Below are 11,289 nucleotides of genomic sequence, written 5' to 3' on the forward strand. Positions count from 1 at the left end.
GTTCCGTGTGGTAGAGGGGATTAATCCAAATCACACAACAACAAAAATAAGAACAATAGATATAGTTATAGAGGCCCGAGAAGAAAACATAATAATTCAAATAAATAAATTGTCCGATTGTCTATTCAGATAGCAGCCGGAAAGACAGCTAACGGTTAGCGGGCCGCAGATGGGCGTTCCGGTAACGTCGCGACAGAGGAGCCAGCCGGATCTCCTTCAGGTAGATAACGTCGGCAGTCCGGTTGTGAAGGCCCGGTGGGGCTCCGCGTAGGCAGTGAAACGGGTCCGGATAGGTGACTGCAGCCCAGGAGTGAATGATGGAACTCAGGCGTGATTGACGGAGCTGGCTAGCACCGGAACAATCGATGTTTGCTCCGGAATCGACGAAAGCCGACTGTCACACGGATAGCAGCTAGCTAGCTGTGAGATCCGGGTATGAATGTCCAGAGAGCAGTTGAAATCCAGGGACATGGAGAGAAAAATTGGTCCGGTATGTTCCGTTCCGAGCCGCGCTGCGCCGTACAAAACTGGCGATAGATTTTCGATAGATTTTCGAACTAAAGGACAGCCGATGACCACAAACCGTGGTTAGCTTCTGATTAGCTTCTGGGCTAGCTCCTGGCTAGCTTCTGGCTAGTTTCTGGCCAGCCTCCTGGAGTTTCTGGCTAGCTTCCTGAAGGATTGCAGATCTGAGGTAAATAATACTTTTTTATAAATATAAATTGGTGAGGCTGGTTGCAGGAAAGTGTTTAGAAGATGAGTTGATGAGTTAATGGAAAATAAAAATAAAATGTATGTGAAAAAAGTTGTAAATATATATATATACAGGACACGACAAGACGAGGACAAAAGACGTCTGAACTGCTATGCGATCTTGGATGAGAGCTGACTCGATGGCACTACTGGGTGATTTGAAAAGTCATAGTCAATCGATCAACAATATAATAATACTTTTAACAAAAGTGTTCATCTTTAATTTAGAAAGGTTCAGGACTTTTGTGAAACATCACAGCACAGTTGAAAAATATATACGGAAAATAGAAATCCAATAGGAATGGTGTTATGAGATAGATGGGAGGTGTTGAGTGGAGCTGAAGGGTGTAACTAATAACAACAAGATAACTAATGTAAGATATACTGTGTCCGTAAAATGTATATACTGTAGGTTCCGAACTTTTGTGAAGCAACACAGTTAAAAATATATGGCAAATAGAACTCAAACTGGATGGTCTTCAGAAATAAATGGGAGGGGTTGATGGTGGTGGAAGGATCGGAGTAAAACAAACAAAATATAACTATTTTAAAATCGATTGTGTCCGTAAAAAACATATATAGTATGTATAAGCTGTAAGTAGAAACCTAAGTGTTGTTGATCAGGTAGCTGCTGGTGGTTAGACTAGTTAGAGCGCTGGGCCAGTAACCGAAAGGTTGCTGGGTCCAATCCCCGAGCTGACAAGGTAAACATCTGTTGTTCTGCTACTGAGCAAGGCACTGTTCCCCGGGTGCCAAGACATGGATGTTGATTAAGGTTAAATGCAGAAGACACATTTCAGGTATTCAGTTGTACAACTGACTAGGTATCTCGCTTTCATTAGTTACCTACAATAACAAAAGTAAAACATTAAAAAAATATATATATTCAGGAGTAAATATTTCCGTAACCCTTTCCTGCAGTCAAACGACGTAGTGGCCTCATAGGTGGAAGGTTATTAATATTTTCCATAAACATTATTATTTTTAAAGCAGCTGACAATCCTGGTTTTCTACTGTATGTCAAACGGTTTTATTATATTTCATTTCAGCCTTATGTGATTAGTGTTTAATTTTTCAGGATCTTTTTAATAAATGTTTTTTTTTCCCACTTTGACATTACAGAGTATTTTGTGTAGGTCGCCAGCCCATCTATTTTGTGTAGATCGTTGACAAAAAAAATGACAATTAATTCCACAATCAGATTACATCTACACACTGCCTAAACAGATAAACAGAAACACAATTAATATTGTTAGACAGTAGGCCTAATAGCCATGCATATTGTGTAATAACTGTATTGTTTACTTTGTGACATAAGCTAGCTGTGTGACCCAACCATGGAAATGTAATTCAAACCATCAAGCGCTATGATGAAACTGGCTCTCATGAGGACTTCCACAGGAAAGGAAGACCCAGAGTTACCTCTGTTGCAGAGGATAAGTTCATTAGAGTTAAACTGCACCTCAGATTGCAGCCCAAATAAATGCTTCCCAGAGTTCAAGTAACAGACACATCTCAACATCAACTGTTCAGAGGAGACTGCATGAATCAGGCCTTCATGGTCAAATTGCTGCAAAGAAACCACTACTAAAGGACACCAATAAGAAGAAGAGACTTGCTTGGGCCAAGAAACACGAGCAATGGACATTAGACCGGAAGAAATCTGTCCTTTGGACTGATGAGTCCAAACTGGAGATTTTGTTTCCAACCGACGTGTCTTTGTGAGACGCAGAGTAGGTGAACGGAAGATCTCCGCATGTGTGGTACCAACCGTGAAGCATGGAGGAGGAGGTGTGATGGTGTGGGGGTGCTTTGCTGGTAAAGCTGTCTGCAAATTATTTAGAATTCAAGGCACACTTAACCACCATGGCTACCACAGTATTCTGCAGCAATACGTCATCCCATCTGGTTTGCGCTTAGTGGGACTATCATTTGTTTTTCAACAAGACAATGACGCAAAACACACCTCCAGGCTGTGCAAGGGCTATTTTACCAAGGAGAGTGATGGAGTGCTGCATCAGATGACCTGGCCTCTCCAATCACCCGACCTCAAACCAATTGAGATTGTTTGAGTTGGACTGTAGAGTGAAGGAAAATTAGCAAACAAGTGCTCAGCATATGTGGGAACTCCTTCAAGACTGTTGGAAAAGCATTCCTCATGAAGCTGGTTGAGAGAATGCCAAGAGTGTGCAAAGCTGTCATGAAGGCAAAGGGTGGCTACTTTGAAGAATCTATAACATAAAATATTTTGCTTAACACTTTTTTGGTTTCTACATGATTCCATATGTGTTATTTCATAGTTTTGATGTCTTCACTATTATTCTACAATGTAGAAAATAATAAAAATAAAGAAAAACCCTTGTATGAGTAGGTGTGTCCAAACTTTTGACTGGTACTGTACATAAATATATGACTAGTATGTAAATAGTATTTTCTGTTGTTATTGTCTCTTGGTGGCTTGACAATATGACTTTTAATTTACATTTTAATGTAATAATATATTATGTTGTTCTTGTCTATAACTGTGTACTCAGTCATGTATTTTATGTTTTATGTGGACCCCAGGAAGAGTAGCTGCAGCATGTGCAACCTCTTACAGGTTTTTGATTTTTCCATTTATGTTTTGAGATTGGACTTTAGCATGTTAGCACATAGGGCACACGAGTGTGTCACCTCTTTGGTCAGTGTGTTAAACCTGTGCTGGTTGCCATCTCGTTAGTGTGAAGGTGTTTCACCTGTGCTGGCCCAGGTGCTATTTAAGAGTGGCTGGCTCCAGTTGTCTTGAGAGATGTGGATTTTCAACACCTTTAGATGGCTCTCCCTATTTTGATTTGCAGACAAGCAATCCTCTATTTGATCTCCACTGTTTTCATTTTGCCCAACTTTTTGGTGTAGGATTTTATTTTGTTTTCCTGTTCTTGGACAAATTTAGTGGGTGCTCGTGGTGGTTGTCTTTTAGGTCTCAGTTGTTGCTAGACAACTTTCAGTGGACATCCCATGAGTGTCTTTCAGAACCCCCCCGAAAACCCCACCTGTTTCGTTTTGGTTGTTGTCAGTGACTTTTTGTTAGCTCCCCTTTCTGTTTGAGCGACATTATTTGGTTCTTGCTGGGGAATTTACCACTCCAAATGAACTAAAGTGTTATATTCCTCACATTTCTCGATGTATTCTACTATGGAGACGAAAATAATTCCATTCAAGTTGTTTTTGTTGTAAAAAAAAAACAAAAAACAGCTGCCTTTGACACAACAAACTTTGCTGTATTTAACCATTCTATCAAGAATATAAAGACTATGGCAAAGCCAACCTCATTTGGCCCAGCCAGCATCACTCATGGCCCGTTACCATAGAAACAGATAGTTGTTTAGTGTAGCTGGTTAGCTAGCAACATTTTCGTTTAGGAATTTGTAATCCATGACAAATTATGTGTGTACGGGTTGAACAAATTGCTGCATCGCTTGTGCGGGAATTTCTCTGTCGGAAGGTAGGTGGAGATATGTGCACATTTGAAATAGGAATAAAATGCAAACGCTTAGTTATCTCTCAGCTGGCTAACGCGTTAGCCCGTCGAACGTAAAACAACAGCACCATATAATCTGGATTTGTGAAAAGTGTGTTTACAAACAGATAATATTAAAGAATGTAGCTAGACAGTCAGAGAACGTAGCTAGCATTATTAGCCATAATTTGAACGGGTAACGTTACAGTTGTGCTAGCTAACAACACGCTCAGTCCATGTTTGTTTACCTGCACACACTAAATTACGGGGAGCAAACGATTGCTTGCATGGCTAAAGTCAAGCGCATCAGATGCCAGCATCAGCAATAAGCCCGACCTGCGACAGATGTTTTACCTGATCAGTCTAAGAAAAACAAGGTAATCTAGCTAGCTAGCTAGCTAGCTAATAAAACAAAGATGCGTTTGAATTTATTGAGAGTGGAAATGGAACATAACTATGTATTAACTAATATGCTGATTGTAATATTTTATTCAATGATAAAGACTGTCCCTTAAAATCAATGTTGGAAATCATTGTAAGACATCATATTAGACATAAAGATGACAGGACAGGCTTCAACAGCGATGCCATCCAGACCAAATCAACTAACGTTATACAGAAGTTATTGACAAAGTTTCCAACAGTGACACAAACAGTGTATGATGACAACCTCAGCACAGAAGAGAACACTACTGAATTTATTTTCAACAAAACTGAAATGTCAAGGTATTCATCATAAACTAAAGGCATTTTACTAGATCCTCTCAGCAACCAGAACTAGATCTCAGCTGTCATGAGGAACTAGGCAACATGTTAGTTAGATTATTTGCAAGGGTTTTGTGTTGATGTCTTCTTTGTGATTTGTTTCTGTCACAGGTCGCTTACAGAGGTTGTCTGCCCATCACATTGTACATTATCATCATTTGAAGCATCAGATACTCACCCCACAACTACCCAGAGAAGTATCTGGAGCCATAAACGTAGCCAGAGCCAGCAGGACCAACAGCCTGTACATTCCTTCCTAGATAATGACATCTCCACTAAGAGGGAATCCTTTTCAGACAGAAATACTATTGTCACCTCAGAGAGTACTCATAAGAAGAAAACAAGCTGCCTCAGACAAGGTATGATTGCAGGTCCCCATAGCTAGTTCTTCCCAGGTACAGTGTTTGACTAAATGAAACCTGGGTAGTATTCATTAGTACACACTGTAGTAAAACGCTTCACAACGGAAAACAAAAAGGAGGTTTTTTTTAATTGGAGAAGTTCAGTGCCTCCCTGTTTGACTGTTTTCTCCAGTTTGGTGCCTTGTGAATACAACCCTGTATTGGTATAAGGGATTTGTATATTCATAATCATGGGTACAGCATCTTCACTGAACTGACACTTGTGATACATACAACTGATGAAAGCTCACTATTCCCTTATTTGGTGATTTGAATTGTGTTTTCTCTAAGGAATCCAATAGATAATGCCAGACTCGACACCCTAATCTTCTTCTGGTAAATGATGAAGACAGCAAAAACAGCAGAGATGGGCCTCCATTGATTGTCCAGTCACAGAGAATGGTTACGGGGCTGACCGAGCTCTCCCCTGCTGAGAGAAAGCCAACATCCACGTAGCACACCGGGGAAAGGAAGTGATGAAGATGGATATGGGTTTGAGAGAGTAGGAAAAAACAAGTAAGGAGCGTTGAGTTTCCTTCAACTGTTTTCATGATCAGAGAATTTCAGATTTCTTACTGTTGCCTATTTAATATATTTGTATTTACACTGCTCAAACAAATACAGGGAACACTTAAACAACACAATGTAACTCCAAGTCAATCACACTTCTGTGAAATCAAACTGTCCACTTAAGAAGCAACACTAATTGACAATACATTTCACATGCTGTTGTGCAAATGGCATAGACAACAGGTGGAAATTATAGGCAATTAGCAAGACACCCCCAATAAAGGAGTGGACCTGCAGGTGGTGACCACAGACCACCTCTCAGTTCCTATGCTTCCTGGCTGATGTTTTGGTCACTTTTGAATGCTGGCGGTGCTTTCACTCTAGTGGTAGCATGAGACGGAGTCTACAACCCACACAAGTGGCTCAGGTAGTGCAGCTCATCCAGGATGGCACATCAATGCTAGCTGTGGTAAGAAGGTTTGCTGTGTCTGTCAGCGTAGTCTCCAGAGCATGGAGGCGCTACCAGGAGACAGGCCAGTACATCAGGAGACGTGGAGGAGGCCGTAGGAGGGGAAACAACCCAGCAGCAGGACCGCTACCTCCACCTTTGTGCAAAGAGGAGCAGGAGGAGCACTGCCAGAGCCCTGCAAAATGACCTCCAGCAGGCCACAAATGTGCATGTGTCTGCTCAAACGGTGAGAAACAGACTCCATGAGGGTGGTATGAGGGCCCGACGTCCACAGGTGGGGGTTGTGCTTACAGCCCAACACCGTGCAGGACGTTTGGCATTTGTAAGAGAACACCAAGATTGGCAAATTTGCCACTGGCGCCCTGTGCTCTTCACAGATGAAAGCAGGTTCACACTGAGCACGTGACAGACGTGACAGAGTCTGGAGACGCCGTGGAGAACGTTCTGCTGCCTGCAACATCCTCCAGCATGACCGGTTTGGCGGTGGGTCAGTCATGGTGTGGGGTGACATTTCTTTGGGGGGCCGCACAGCCCTCCATGTGCTCGCCAGAGGTAGCCTGACTGCCATTAGGTACCGAGATGAGATCCTCAGACCCCTTGTGAGACCATATGCTGGTGCGGTTGGCCCTGGGTTCCTCCTAATGCAAGACAATGCTAGACCTCATGTGGCTGGAGTGTGTCAGCAGTTCCTGCACGAGGAAGGCATTGATGCTATGGACTGGCCCGCCCGTTCCCCAGACCTGAATCCAATTGAGCACATCTGGGACATCATGTCTTGCTCCATCCACCAACGCCACGTTGCACCACAGACTGTCCAGGAGTTGGTGGATGCTTTAGTCCAGGTCTGGGAGGAGATACCTCAGGAGACCATCCGCCACCTCATCAGGAGCATGCCCAGGCATTGTAGGGAGGTCATACAGGCACGTGGAGGCCACACACACTACTGAGCCTCATTTTGACTTGTTTTAAGGACATTACATCAAAGTTGGATCAGCCTGCAGTGTGGTTTTCCACTTTAATTTTGAGTGTGACTCCAAATACAGACCTCCATGGGTTGATAAATTTGATTTCCATTGATAATTTTTGTGTGATTTTGTTGTCAGCACATTCAACTATGTAAAGAAAAAAGTATTTAATAAGAATATTTCATTCATTAAGATCTAGGATGTTATTTTAGTGTTCCCTTTATTTTTTTGAGCAGTGTATTTATTTTCAAAAACAAAATCAATGACCAATCAAAATGATGATCTGCACATGTCAGAGAAGATTTTGGGTAATTATACAATTTTATCAAGCTGAATGCAACATTCATTCAATGTCCATTGTTATCATTATGACACTTCTGTTGCAGTATTGGTGGACCATATATTTGATTGCAGACATTGATGATGATGAGGACGAGTTGAGTGAGCTCTCCAGAGTGTCCTTCCACTCCTCCAGTTTGCCTCAGCCCAGTTCTGATAGTCAACCCATGGTTTGCATCCCAAATGGCACCCTGTTCCTTACATAGGTCACTACTTTTGACCAGAGCCCTATGGGCTCTGATCAAAGGTAGTGCGCTAAATAGGAAATAGGGTTCTATTTGGGCTCGTATATGATTACTGGACAGGAGCTCAAATATTTGGCCTGGTTTGAGTTCAAATGCTGTGATGTTTAGTGATAATGTCTTTCTGTGTTTTCTACCCTGAAATGGCGCATTCTTGGATCTAGCAGCAGTTTTTTGCAGTGCCGAGTGGAGGAGTCAGAGTTTCACAGAGTTTCACAGAGATATGGGATTGTACAGAAGAAGGTAGGATTGGATCACCTTTGTAATGGTATAGTTATACCACCCTGCATAGAGATAACACATCAATCAGACAGAGGTGCATCCCAAATGTCACCATATTCCCTATATAGTGCACTACTTTTGACCAGGGGCTATATGTCAAAAGTAGTGCACTATATAGGGAATAGGGTGCTATTTGGGACGTAGTACTTATTATGGTGAATTAAATGTTCTTCACCAACCATTAATTAACAAATAGGAGTGCTTTCTTGATTTACATCAGTGAGTATTAAGTCATAGAACGTTCTGTAAATTCCAGTATTTAATTCCGTCTTGACTTCACATGGCATTTTGTCACCAGGAGATTAAGACCCTCCGGTACTATGAGAACACGGGGCCTCACGTTGGCCACTGCTGAGATCCAATGGCTGTGTTGTTGTATTAAGCTTGGACAATGTTTTTTTGTTGTTGCGCAAGGGGAATATTATATTACTTTATATGTTCAGTGTAATAATTTAAACATGATTAACCGTGACATTTATTTTGGTTGTCATCGTTCCATAGGAGCTTGTCAATTTATTGCGGTTTTGGACGGGCTTGTATTGAATGTCTTCAACAACCACAAGGAGCTCGATTCAGGCACTGGAAACCTGAACCTTCTCAAGGGAACAAGAGGTCGCAGTGACATTAAAATGCCGTCTTTATTTAGAACGTTATAATATCTGCAAGGTAAAAACACGTGGTTACATGACACATCTTCTGCCGTTGAAATTGCCATAGATCTACTGTACATTCTACAGATTGCGCCTTTAAAGGTAGACTCAACGAGATGATGTTGCATGCACGAAGTAAACACACGGTGGGTCAATTAGCGCAACAACTAAGAGCCTTAAGGCGTGAAGCTAAACTTCTCCTCTGTTTTTGGTCCTGTAGTTGCCACGTTGTACTAGCGTGAAGCGTCCCAGTGCACATGTGCAGATACGCTGTGCGACTGTGTGAGAGCAAAGTCTTGCAACACACTCATCTCAATATCTGCCATGCTGCTCGTTGCAACGTCACCTCGCTGAGTCTACCTCTACTCAATCCTTCTGCACTATTTTAAAATCACGACTAATTAGTTAATAACACGTTCCGCATAGAGCAACACTAACAACCAAATAAGTTTTTGTTTTTAGTCCACTCTTTTTGACTTAATTAATGCCCGTGTCTACTCCCGTCAACCAAGATGCTCCATTTCCAGATACCTTTTGCTTTTATGATCATGTATGGCTTGATATGTTTTGAGGGCTGAATTCCAACCTGAAGACTCCCAAGTTCCCTATCTGGGCGATGGGCAGCGAGAGCCATTTCAGCGTGGTCTTCGGTGCGCAGGAGCAGCTGTTGAGTGACCAGTGTGGGCTCAGTGTGGGCTCCTGCTGATGGCCGAGCCAATCAGCAGGAGGAAATCTGCCTCACGGTACGTATAGAACACTGATGCTGGGTTGGTTTGACCTGCTAGAGAACTAGGCACCGATGCATCCCGTTTGTATGTAGCTGTTCGCTTCTTGATTTGGTTATTGATGTGAAATGATCAGCCCCATTCATTCTTCACATGTCACGAATGAATGCTGTGCTAAGCATAAAGCATATCAAGTTAATGAAGAGTTTGTATTCTTGTGTTTATTTCCAGCTGTAGCTGGCACAGGAATATCTGCCGGCTGCCAAGATATCAACACTGACCTCATTCCTCCTCTTGAACACTGTATTCGGACAAAGTGAGTGGACTCATTTTCCTTGTTAAAAAAGGCCTTTAAACACACCTTTCAGTGAGCCTATGCACTCTGATGGACTCTGTTCTACTCCCACGTGTGTGCCTTCACCAGTATCCCCTATGTAATCTGTCCTGTTTTTCAATTTGGTCTGTTTGGTTTATTTGAATTGCACTAGGATTTCATTTGACTTCCACTTAGATTATTATGTACTTTTAACGTGTCCGTGGGTGTCTTGAAAGGCGCCTGTCTACAAATGTGTTATTATTGAAGGATTTATGATGCTGCCTATTGATATTTCAAGTGATACTTTGAACAACATTTGTTGTACAACATTTTTATGTAACAGTAATCCGATTCCGATTGAGTGTTTAATAGTCACATGTACAGGGTTGCAGGTGGGATTGAAGGGTACAGTGAAACTCTTAGGCTTCGAGCTCCAACATGCAGGACTAAGTGAAGTATAATAATGAAAATGTTAACATTTACTATAGTCTGCTAATTGACTAAGTTTATTGTGTTTTGTTTTCCTATATAGAAAGATGCCATTGTCGATTGGAACGGAACCAAGCCCATACTTTGATTGGCTGGTGGATAGAAGGTGATGACAGTCGATGAGATTAGGCTTTCCCCGTGGCTGGAGACAAAATATACTGCTTTGTTATTAAATAGATGTACTTCCAAGTATATATTTGTATTGTATAAATAGTATTGTCTTTTATCAACAACCACACGTATCGACACGATCATGGAGGCCATTTTGTCCATGTCACTGATGTCTTGAGATGTTGTGTCAATATATCCACATCAATTTCCCTCATTTTTTTTGAAGATGTTACAGTAAGTGGTGCAGGGAGTGTTGATGCATACGCCCTAAAACGAGTCATTACCTCATGGTATCTTACATGGACATGCCCAAGATAAATAGGAGTGCCTTGGATTTGTCATAGCCCATGACACGCAGCTTTCGAGACCATTGGTCTTAATGTATTACACTATCCATAATGTCTTATGATATGTGGTGTGTATTTTTGACTGTAAATATTTGATATGACTGGTCAGAGTAATCTGTTTTATTAAGATAAAAGGTGTGGCTCACCTGTACCTTGCCTTTTGTCTTCTGTGGACTACTGCGCATGGGACACATGCAATGCCTTGATTGTCCTCACGCTGCCGCTGTTGAGTTGTAAATGAATCCTGAACGCAGTCAACTCTACTCATTCTTGGTTCCAGTGACAGAAGAGAAGAGAAGCTATGTGAAATGTTTATTTTTCCAGGATATTTACAACAATAGTGTTTTTTTTAAACTTGAAATAAGTCAGACGTCAGTGGATTTGTGTAACACCTATAATGCATCTATGTAGTTTATGTACAGAATT

At 41.7% G+C, this 11,289-nt stretch overlaps 1 long non-coding RNA gene across 1 annotated transcript; it reads left to right on the top strand.

The window, feature by feature from the left end:
• The first annotated feature begins 4,099 nt into the window (after positions 1-4,099).
• Positions 4,100-11,014, top strand: LOC110524043 (uncharacterized). Its single transcript, XR_002473523.3, has 7 exons — positions 4,100-4,237; positions 5,129-5,376; positions 5,710-8,186; positions 8,727-8,891; positions 9,448-9,618; positions 9,832-9,916; positions 10,449-11,014. It is a non-coding gene; the product is annotated as an uncharacterized LOC110524043 (long non-coding RNA).
• The last annotated feature ends 275 nt before the right edge of the window (positions 11,015-11,289 follow it).

This window comes from Oncorhynchus mykiss, chromosome 5 (genome assembly GCF_057628025.1).
Source record: "Oncorhynchus mykiss isolate SJ-2025 chromosome 5, ASM5762802v1, whole genome shotgun sequence".
Classification (NCBI taxonomy): Eukaryota; Metazoa; Chordata; class Actinopteri; order Salmoniformes; family Salmonidae; genus Oncorhynchus; species Oncorhynchus mykiss.